The 12,181-nt window shown below is 38.5% G+C and overlaps 1 pseudogene; it reads left to right on the top strand.

Moving 5' to 3' along the window:
- The window catches only part of LOC113068968 (disks large-associated protein 1-like), a 76,644-nt pseudogene extending 65,055 nt beyond the window's left edge, over positions 1 to 11,589 (top strand).
- The last annotated feature ends 592 nt before the right edge of the window (positions 11,590 to 12,181 follow it).

Raw genomic sequence — 12,181 nt, forward strand, 5'->3', positions numbered from 1 at the left:
AATCATGAGAAAATTCCCATTCTAAACAGTGACACAGGGAGTGTAGTCGCCTGTCAATGATGTTAGTTGCCCTTTGTTACCGCCTTTACTGACGTAGAAACCACATGAAAACACTGTCATGGACAAATGCTGAAGTAGCTTCGCAACAAACTTGAACTAGAAAGAGATGCCGATCTTGCTTGTGTTTTACTCAACAGGTGAGTTGTTTTGATTTGTATCTTTACAGAAAATGTATGCTATTATAACAATCAACAATATTAGTATTACGAGGCATACATGCCAAACGCGGGGCATCGCGTCTCTAAACCCGCCCAAAGACATGTCTGATCCATAGTCTGATCGTGTCTTTGAATTGACTTTGTATGTAATCTACTCGCGCAAATCGTTGAACTCGTGTTAAATCCATGATTTATCTTTCTGTCTGAATGATGGCCGTCAGCAGTTGGGTAGAAGACAACAAATCCCATCATTCCATGCTCCTTCTTAGCGTCATCAAACCACGCGATTGTTATTGTTTTTGTGTTGCGCCCTCTAGTGGCAGCTCCTACAACCTGTACTTTTAAATGGGCGAACTAAAGAACCACCACAACTTTAGACCACCTGCAGTGGACTGTGAATCAGAGTTTGCACGTGGGCAGCCACACACTAATTCAGAGTCTAAATTGAGCTGGCAGGATGTCTCACATGTTCTCTATCATGCTCTGTCAATACAAAGCATAATTGGCATCTTTCTTCAGGGCTAAATCTGGACGCCAGTTGCCATAGTAACCGTGAGTGACAGGGCATTGCACTGTGCGGTTCTTGTTCTAAAGGTTTGTGGAAAAATTCTTTAGACTTTCAGCAAGTTGTGATTTGCTGTTGATATCAAGTTATGTTGATGTAGACATTATACATGGTTTTACACTTATTCATTTGAGAGTTTGAACATCTGTGTGTGTGCACTGAGGGGGTTCACAAAAGTGATTGATCAGTATAGGGTTTTCAGTGATTCTTACCATTTTAGAATAGGTCACATCCTTAGATTAAAAATCTAAGCTACTTTTGTAGAATGGCACCTGTTTCGTGACAGCTCTCCACAGTCAGATTCTTGGGCTTGCCAGTCAGAACACTTTGAGGCCCTTTTTGCCTGTCAGTCATTTTATGCATTCACAGGGAAGGCCATATATGGTCAACGGGAATCTGAGTGCATGGTAGATTAAGCTTCTTTCTTTCTTTTTTTAAATGCAACTTCGGGTTTGCTTGCTCCTAGAGCTGCGCAATGTGACAAAAAATGTTGTAGTTTATATTTCAATATACCATTAAATAATTATATTATTATTAGTAGTATATAAAATATTAAATAAAATACTAATAATAAAATAATAAAATATACTAATAACTAATATATGTTTTAGATTTTTTTTATAATATTGTATAAAATTAAAAGTGTATTAAAAGTTTTCTACACATACGGAGAAGGTGTTTGTGAAGAGACATTTACGGGGCTAGAATAAGCACCTAAAGATATAAACTGAAAACTGGAATGGGGAAGAAAATGGAAGCTCTCATGTGGGACACTGTCTTTCATCCCTTGAAATGATCAAGTGAGGCCCAATCTGCTGTCAGGACTCTGAACCTTGTACCCAGGTCTGCTCAACAAGATTTATTCCCATTTTCTGCTCAACACTTGACTAAAGGCTTGTGTGGGTGTTTGTGGTATGTTTGAAGGAAGTTTTTGTGTTTGTCGGGTCTGTGAGCGTGGATTTGTGTGGGCAAAGAACCAAATGTTACTGGAGTCATTCTTCCTCTGACTGCCTTTTAAACACTTCCTGACGTCAAGGCCAGCCGTTTCCCCAGTAACACAAGCTCTGCGGTGATTCATATAATCACAGTGAAATTCTTTAAAGTGGGATTTTCTCTCGATGCCAGCCGAGAATCTCTTTTCAAACCTTATACTGAACCTCCATGCAGAGTGATGCATACAGCATACCGGCCTGACACACAGCTGTGCTCTCTGTTAGCATGAGTTTTGCTTGGCCTTTGGTAATTTGCATACTGTAATGTATCACATTCAGACATTTATTGAATAAATATTAGATTTTTGCTATGAAGCAGCATTTGAACTGAGGGGAGATGTGTGTTCCCAGACCCACATAATAGTTAAAAAAATAAGTTTGTGAGGGATTTAAACAATGAAACTAATACTGTGGATCGTTGTTTTTATATGGTAACAATACCACCAAGTATTACAGATATTTGTGAATGTACAGTACATTATCCTAAAACCAGGTGGTTAAAAATATGAGCTTTTCCCTTTTGTTATTCCGAGTCGTTCCTCTCTCTTAAAACCACTGTCCAACTTTCTACATTCAGAAAGTCCTATTGATGAGAGTTTGCCCTGGGAGAGCTGCACTGAGACAGATGCTTAACTATCCAGGGAGGCGTCGTTAGTGTAATCATGCAAGCTCACACCGGCAGCCTCATTAATTATCTCTGCCAGCTCAAAAAAAGAGGAAATGGAGATCAGAATGTGTGTGTGTGTGTATGTATGTACGGGTGATTTGTGGAGCGCATGGGAGGCAGTTTGGAAGGTGACATGCACCTTTCAGATGAGGTTCATGACACAGTGTCACCTCTGACGCCGCAGGTCCCTCAAGACGAGTGGGGAGGCTTTCCACTGGGGAAAGATGAGGATATCCCATGTAGACGCATGCGCAGCGGGAGTTACGTCAAAGCCATGGCAGAGGATGACAGCGGAGACTCAGACGGCAGCCCTAAACCCTCACCCAAAATGCAGGCACGACGGGCCAGCTACCTCAAAGCCACCCAGCCATCACTGACAGAGATGACCACTCTGAAGTAAGCTCTAAGATTTAGATTGTGTAAATTGTGTACACTTGTTTTTATTTTGAAAGTTAACTTAATTAACTAAAACTGCAACCATTTAAAGAAAAAAAATTCTAATAAAATCTAAAAAACTTCCTTTATTTCAGCTACCTGGTGAGGTAATATTTCTATTTAATTTTAAACTTAAATTTTAAATTAAAAAAAAAAAAAATTACAAAGAGCTAAGTACTAAAAAACAAAAAATTAAAAAGAAGTATATAGATAAAAAAGGATACACAATGACAGAAATTGCAAAAACAAACAGCAAAATTACTAAACCTTTAACTAAAATTTAAATAAATAGTTTTAAAAAATCTAAATTCAAAATATTGATATTAACTTAACAGTATATCAGTAATACTAAAATAAATGTTTTGAACGCTTGCCATGTACGGAATCATGTATCGTGCAGGCCCATTTGTGCAAATTAATTGTTCAATTGATATGCCAAGTGTTTATTGCTCCTGGAAACTGCTAGAAATATGTATTAGCAAAAATATAATTTAAATAAATTTTTCATCATTCTCATAATGATTGTTTACTGTAGGAAAGATTAAACATGGTCTTGGCCAGTATGGAATAGCCATTTTTTATCAGTACAAACACAAATGAAAATTGCTGTAAAAACGAGCAAAAATGAAAAGAGTCATGTAAGTAATAGCCAATACTTTAAACTGGTGGATAATCTATGTAATTGCCCAACTGTTTTCTTTAAAAAGGCAGCTCAGTCCTGACACCCAGCTTAGACCTTCTGTTCTCAACTGCACTTCTTTGCGAAGCTGTGACAAATTGGATATTTCCTGATAATGAACTACTAAATTGATCAGTGACCATTTGCTGCAATTTCATCTAGTGATGTCTGATTCAAGAGTGGCTTTCTACTGATTCATTTTATCCAGTTCGGAAGTCAAGCTAAATTTCTCTCTTGGGTTATTGATTGAACTCAATCTTTAGAATGAGTTGAGTTGATTAGCTGAGTGAATGATTTGAGTCAGTAGACACCATGCTGGGTGATGTTCCACCTGGAAGCATATACTGTAACATGTACAAAAGATTTATGATGGAAATAGGAAAAAAATGTTAATAGTAAATATAATTCAACAATAACCAATAAGCAAAAGATGTATGATATCATATTGTGTTGATTTCTGGATTTTTTTTTTTTTTCTTTTTTTTTTTTTGATGGCAGCTTTTTACATTATTTGAACTGATTCAGTAATGGATAATTGATTTGAAGTTTAAATTACAGATTTTTTTATTAGTTCCATTGAGTTCCACAATTAAGGGCCCTTATAATATGTCTTGTGTGTTACTTAAATTACATATAACATTAAGTAAAAGTAAGAATGAAAGTGTTTGAAGTTGGGGACAGCTATAAGCATGTTATTCTGCATTGGTATCCAAAACTTGGCATCTCTTGAAGAATGACTGTGCTTTAGCCACGTAATAGTCATCCAGCTGAACATCTAACAGCACAAAAAAATCCCATTTTAAAGTGCACCAGTGCTATAGTCAACACTTCTAACATCTGCCAAGCATGCAGATCTGTAGAGAGTGACGAGTTTATTAACTTTCTGCAGTGCTGCACTCATCTCCCTACAGAGAGGTGCAGGGAAAGTCTGTTTTTCTAGTCAAGGTATTAATTTGTCTGCGATTTGGATCTCTGTTGTTTTGTTTTCTCATTTATTTCAGCAGTTTTAATGATAAGATGTATATTTTATTCAGGTTTTTGTCATTTTCCTGTGCTCCTCTTAAAAAATAATCACACACACTCATATACAGTGGGTATAGAAAAGATTCACCCCTCTTAAAAAAAAATAAATAAATTGTTGCTTTGCAGCCAAAAATCATAGGATATCGAGTAAAGATCATGTTCCATGAATATTTTTTGTAAATTTCCTGCCATAAATATATCAAAACTTATTATTAAGCATTACTAAGAATTACATTTGGACAACTTTAAAGGTGATTTCCTCAGTATTGTTTTGCACCCTCAGATTACAGATTTTCAAAGAGTTGTATCCTGGCCAAATATTGTCCTATTCTAACAAACAATACATCAATGCTTATCAAAGCTTATTTATCCATCTTTCAGACTATTTATAAATCTCAGTTTTGAAAAATTGACCCTTAAGACTGGTTTTGTGGTCCAGTGTCACACACACACATATATATATATATATTTAAGTAGAGTAAAAAAGGTTCCATAAAGATGGTGTTTTTTTCTTCTTCTCACTGTTCTCACTCTTTGAGCGAACAACATATGCTTGAAGCAAATTAATAGAGTCCAATCATTTTTTCTATTTTGCTATTTTTATAGTTTTTTTTTATGTATTAATATTTTTGCAGTAAACTGCATTGTTTGGAAAGCATTTTCTAAGAACATTAATGTGATATACAAAAGCTTTTACCTTCTAGGTTGGTTCTCAATTCAAATTAATCATGTTTTTGCGATTCAAATTGAAAATCCATTAGTAGCCTATCCAGAGGGGCATCAGAGACTCGCTGTTGTATAAATGAAATAATATCAAATGACAGCCGTTGGATTTGAGAGATTTTACACTAAATTTTCAAAGTTTAAGCAAAACATTATCTTCAAACTGGGTGTTTGTGCCCTTTGACTTTCATTCTGTACTGTTTTCTTTTGTGTTCTTCCTTTGGTTTAGTCAAGCTCTGAGCTCAGATTGATTGAGTTCGACTGTTGTCCCTCCATGCCCTGCTTCCCCATGGGCACCTGACTCCTGTTAATGTAGGTCACCAGGCTTTTCTGTTTCTGCTGAGTAATGAATGACTAATCAGCCAGAGTTCAGCGCTGTGCTAATTACCAACCGGCCGTTTGACCTGGGGCTCCTAGCACAGCTTGACGGGCAGAACCGCAGCTGATATTCCCATAAAGGATCCACACGGAAACATAGAGGGGTGCAAGATTAGATGGTCAGACAGACATGCTTCCCTCTCTGAGATATCAGCAAGCATCTCCACAGTAACACAACACCATTATTCCTGCCGGTCAGGAGCCGAGTGTGGATTTAATTAAGGAAGCACAATATGCCATGCCACTGCAGTGGCAAAGGTACAAGTAATTAATCTAATTAGCCCAGAGACTTCCTTAAAAGCTCTTGCATTGTAAAACACCCTCCCATGTTAGTTGACTTGAGATATTGTAAGCAGCAGGAGCGCGTCACTTATTCTGAGCATTAATTGACTTTACAGGTTCTCCACAGGTGCATTTAGTAGGCTTAATTGCAATATGACTGCATCACTGTGGTTTTAAATAGAGGTGGGACTAAATATATATATGGCTATATATCATCCTTCTCTGTGCAATATGAGAATCTATACGCTGGTGCCAAATAAAAATATTTGAATGAATGAAAAAGGTGCTCTGAATAGGTTTCACTGCTCGCAGCGTCACTACTTCATGGCCCCTCGAGGTGGCGCTCAACACATGAAAGAAGGAAACATGCTAGCCTAAGAAAAAGAGGTTTTTAATGGGATGGTGGACAGTAGTGTGAGTAAATAATAGATGCCCCAGCCACGTTAAAGTCCAAAGTCTGGACACACCTCGGCTTATATACCAGGGGTCGGCAAGTAAGTTTGCCATCAGGCCAAAAAAAAAGAATTGCCATTAGATTGCAGCCCAGAACATTGTCAAAGGATAATTTCAGAAATGTACTGCAGAAAGATGCAACTGGAATTGCCTGTGACAGACTGTTACAGTGTCTTTTGTGACTGATGGTGAGCTGTTACTCTGTGTAAAATCCTGCTGGAGGACATTCATTAACAAACAGCAACATTTGTGCAGAGTATGTTTGCGGAGTGGAGCGTCCCAAACATTTCATAATCACTCCCCCTCCGGTTTAACCATTTCCTGCTCCCACTCCTCGCTCACTGATATCAGAAACACCACTCCGCCTTCACTCCACTCCGGTTAAGCATTTCATTTGCATGCTTTTCTTCTGACACTGAAAAGCCTGTCAAACAGCACCTGATAACTGGACTAAAGTATCTTTCACATTTGATTGTGCTAATACTGTTGAAAACACACAAGGTTTACATCTGAACCAAGTTGGTTATGTCTAAAGTGAAAGTAAACAGTTTAGAGAAAAAAACAATTGTATGCCTGTATAATATACACCTAAAAAATAAGATTAATTTATTATTTTATTCCAAACCTGTATTAATTTATTTAATGTGCTGAACACAATTGCTGGTCCCCATTAACTTACAAAAAAAAAAATACTATGAAAGTCCCTTAGGACCACTAACTATTTGGTTACCCACATTCTTCATAATAACTTTTATGTTCAACAGAAAAAAAAAAACTAATTCAGAGTTAAAACAACTTGAGAGTGAGTAAATGACGACAAAATTTAACTTGAATGAAGAGAGGGAACCTGCTATTAACCTTTTCACAGGCATTTTGTTTTCATAGTTTGACAGATATTGAGATTTACAGTATATAGGATAGTATAGCAATAAATCAATTATCTCAGAACTGCTTTATTGTGTATTGTGAGGTAGCCTGTGAAGTCCAGCACATTATGGCACACTTGAGTACAGCGTGTGTGTTTGCGAGCGGGGGTTGGTCTACGTTGTGGGGTTGCCATAGTAACAGATCTGTGCTGTAATCGAGGGCCAACCTCCCGCTCTCTCTCGTGAAGCTCATACAGAAGTGTCTAAAACTGCAATTTATCGACTGGCCGCTTGAGGCTGCCTGCAAAAGGGAGTCAGTCCCATAGACTCCCCATGTTGAAATGCCCAACTTTACAGCAGAAAAAAATGTTTACAGCCTGGTGCAAAAAATGAGTTTGGTCTGTGTAGCTAAATCATGACAACTGTGAGGGGGGTGATTTTTTTTTTATAACTCATTCATTTAAATTATATTAAGCCTTAAAGTTCTGCATAATTAAGGAGAGAGAGAGAGAGAGAGAGAGAGAGAAAGAGAGCGCGGTGACAGCAACGGAAATCCACCGATTTATTTATTTATATACAGTATATATATATATATATATATATGTGTGTGTGTGTGTGTGTGTGTGTGTGTGTGTGTGTGTGTGTGTGTGTGTGTGTGTGTGTGTGTGTGGTGTGTGTGTGTGTAATTTGTCAACTATTTTTTTCTTCAAAATCTAATACTATGGTTGCACTTTATTTTACAGTACGTGTACTTACATGTATGTATAGTGTACTTACAGTGTATTAATCGATGTCTATACTGTTCTATAGTTTTATCAATTTCATCAAGTGGTGAAACCAACAATTCTTTGTTAATATTTCCTTCAATAATTCCATTGGTGAGATTAACAGCGTCTGAAATGTAGGATTGACAAGACAGCAGTGTACAGTAATTTCTTTGCTTCAGTGTCAGCTTCATATCTGCTCAAGCTCACGAAAGTGCTCTGAGATTCCACCCTAAGCGCACTGGAAAGCCCAGACAAGGATTGTAGGATTTGCAGATTTGTAATACTGTTCTGGCATTATGAATGCTCATATATATTTCATCTTGTGGAATTTCCTCAATCCCGCATTTTGATGGTCTTATCTGTTTATTGACGAAGAAAAGCTTCAAATGCCAGTGTTACATCTGCATGTGCAAGGGAGGTTTGTTTGATTTAGAGTAGAGTCACAATCCTCCCAACCAACTAAAGCTCCGATTATATGCCAGGGGACAGTGCTTTGACCTTTAACATTGTCTGTTTAATGTTTAATCATCCTAAGTGAGTGTTTGATGTCTATATTTATCAAGCTTGTTCTTTACATTAAGTAGGAGTAGGGCTGCTTATTTTATAGCTCAGAAGACCGAATAACTCACATGTACATTAGTCAGATATAACTCGGTATCTTTGTGAAGCATGAAAATAGACAGTCTTAGATGCCTCGGGGAGCTGCCACTGCAGCAGAAAGTACGTGAGGCACAGCGCTGCATTGTGAATGGCTGACGTAATTAACAACCGCACAGCGACCAATCCGTTGAGACGACCGAGACAGTGAGGCGGAAACTTATCAACTTATTCCGCAAAGATGACATCATGCATGACCAGTTCACTCAAATCCAGGTCCACCATGGGGGATTCAGCCCCCCTGAGTGCTTCTTGTGAAGTTTAGCCATTCCGTTCTCCAGCAGTGTAGAGAAATGCCCTGGGGCATTTTGGACTGTACCATACCGCTCCTTGAGGACTTACTGTGTTCACTTATTATGTATGTGTGAAGCAATGCAAATGGAGGGTGGGAGATCTACACCAATGCTGGAGCTTCCACTAATTCCCATACTGCTGATGCGGATGCAAGGTGTCTGCTTGTCAGCAAAGTGTCAGCGTGATTGTCGGGCATGTGTGCTGGGCTGCGTGGGCAGCTTTAAGTGAGTTTAGCTGTTTCTCTCCTTGCCCGTGTGCTGCACTCGCCCGAGCTGCTTTATGCCTGAGTGACCTGATGGAGCCACCCCTTTATCTATTTAAACAGTCACATCCATAATGCAGGCTGCTGTGCACTGGACACATGCAGAGGTCTTGCATGAGCATTTGATTTGCTCATAGCCCCCCAACGTGCCTTGATGAAGGAACCTTGACGAGGAGCGTGGCATCCAAATGCTTTTAATGCTCATGACGTCAAAGAACGTGCTACCCATTTGATTGCAGGAAATAATATGTGGCTCTCAGTTTGCATCATGCTATCTAGAAAAGAATGACCAGAGCGTCTTCATTTAAAAGTGTGTTTTTGACATCTAAAATATGCTGCACAAAATATAAAATATATTATTATTTCTATTACTATTGATTTTGATATAACAGATATGACAAATATAAATTAATAGAATGTGCCTACACAAACTTTTTAGGGGTACCATAAATGTACAACATGAATAATATATTAATTCAATCCATTTGTAAAAATATTAATCAATTTATTATTATTATTATTATTATTATTCTTTTTATGTCAGTATTACAAAGTATTTAAAATATAATGACTGGACTCATTGTTAATGTTTTTAATGTAATATTTTAAAGTTATATTAATATTACATATTCCTAAAGTAAAAAATACTAAAGTAAAAATTATTTGAAAATTGTAATCATAATTGTATATAGTAACGTAATATAAGAACTAATAAAAATATTTGTATATATTATATAATTATATTTATTTATCTATTTAATTAGATGTGTGTGTGAAGGAGTGTGTGTGTGTGTGTATATATATATATACAGGGAAGTACTAAAATGCTCCCTTTCAGCAAATCCCTAAAAATCCCTTGTTTTCTCCTACATTCACAGTATCTCCACAGAACACTCTCCAAAGCTGCAGATCCGGAGTCACAGTTACTTGCGGGCAGTGAGTGAAGTTTCCATCAATAGGAGCATGGACACCCTGGACCCCAAATCTCTGCTAGCCTCTCCACAATACCGCTCACGCAACGAGAGCTACATGAGGGCCATGAGCACCATCAGCCAGGTTTGTGCTCACCCCCAAACACGCGGTCATAGTGGGGGTGCAAGGGGAGGAAGGTCAAAATCAGGCCAGAAGAGTCCAACAAATCCAGTGAAAACCATGAAACTGACCTGCGATTCATCCACCGGTGAAATGATTTCGGGCCATAACCTTAAACATTGTTCAGTCACAGATGTATACTGTATGTCTAACCAACTAATATGCTCCATGTTTCATAGAACTGGGATAACATTCATCAGACCATTACTCATCTGTCTCAGGCACGCTTAGTCCCTAAGCACTGATTTGTCATGCTAATTACAAAATGGCAAGCATTACATCATTGTCATTTGGCACCAACATTGACTTTGAAATGGCACGTGCTATCTGCTGGAAGACCAAAAAAACTTAATATACTAGGAATGTATTGAAATATTAGCATTTCAAATGCTTTAGACCTTCCTATATAGATTTTGTAGATGATTTGAGATTCTTAACTTCTCAGTGAGTAAATAGAAGAATATGCCCATCTAGCTCTCATGGGTGACTGGTACAGAGCTCCAAGCTGTAGACACATCTTTCCACACTTCTACTTTATCACATCTTCATTAACCGCCAGCTCTCGTCCACCCTCGGCTTCTATTTTGGACAACTCTAATAAACATGTTGATCCTGGCACTGTCTCAATGTCTTCCACCGTGTCAATAAACTCCACTTGAGGAGTTCCTCCCTGCTGGTGTGGCGTGCACCTTCATTTACCCTGTAAAGCTGTCCTTCAAGCCTCACTGCGTTTCTCTTTTGGACTCTTCCTCCTCTTTGCCACTGCCTTCTGTGTTTCTTACCTGCTCCTAATGACATCTCTGCAGTCTCTGGCTCTGTTTTTCCCCCTTCCTTTTGGTTCAGCACCCCATGCTAAGTAGGTCTCGGAGCTCATTGGACGGAGGGTACCCCCCTCTTTTCCCTAAGCTCTGGCCTGTCTGTTGCTCCTGGCTGTTTCTTTTCAATTTTCATTTCTTGTCATTTCTTTCTCTCTGTGTGTCTCCCCTCTGTCTGCAGATGAGTGAGGTTGAGGTTAACGGGCAGATCGAGGCAATGTGTGAGAGTCTGTTCAGTGAAATGGAGTCACAGGGAGTGGACACCCTGGACCTTCCCATGCCCGGGTGCTTCCGCATGAGGAGTCACAGTTACGTGCGTGCCATGGACCAGGGCTGCTCACAGGACGACGACGAAGGGCCTTTGCTCCCAGCTTCCCCCCGAGAACCACCACTACTGTCAGAACCATCCAGAGCAGCACAGGTCAGCCTTCAAATACCTTATATATCCGTCTGTTCATCTGTCTATCTATCTATCTATCTATCTATCTATCTATCTATCTATCTATCTATCTATCTATCTATCTATCATCTTGCAGCTCACTCTAACAGTACATACATCTCTCTATCATGTATCAAGGAGATTGCCAGAGAAAGAATCAATATTAATTTGTCGTTTTTTTGTGGATCACAACATGTTTATCCTCAGAAGCCCTGACAGGATGTGTCTGATTTGCTTTTTATTAGCACCGTGAGGCAGAAACAGCGGTAATGGGAACTGAATGATTGAGTGGATGTGATTGATGTAATCTGGTGTACACAGGACGAGTTAATCAATGCATGTGCTCTGAAAGTAGCCTACATATGAAATGGAAAATTGAGTTTCTTAATACAAAATGGATAAATTTTTTGAGTATCTTAAAAAATGTATCCAAGCTGAGATTTGAAAATATATCGCAAACAAGTGTTTATTGTGATATTGCGAGTGACCAACAGTGATCCAGATGTCAGGCAGACATTTTTTTTCATCTGAACCCCAGTGATCAGTAATCCACTCCTAGCATCATACCCTAGTT

This window comes from Carassius auratus, unplaced genomic scaffold (genome assembly GCF_003368295.1).
Source record: "Carassius auratus strain Wakin unplaced genomic scaffold, ASM336829v1 scaf_tig00000272, whole genome shotgun sequence".
NCBI classification, from domain to species: domain Eukaryota; kingdom Metazoa; phylum Chordata; class Actinopteri; order Cypriniformes; family Cyprinidae; genus Carassius; species Carassius auratus.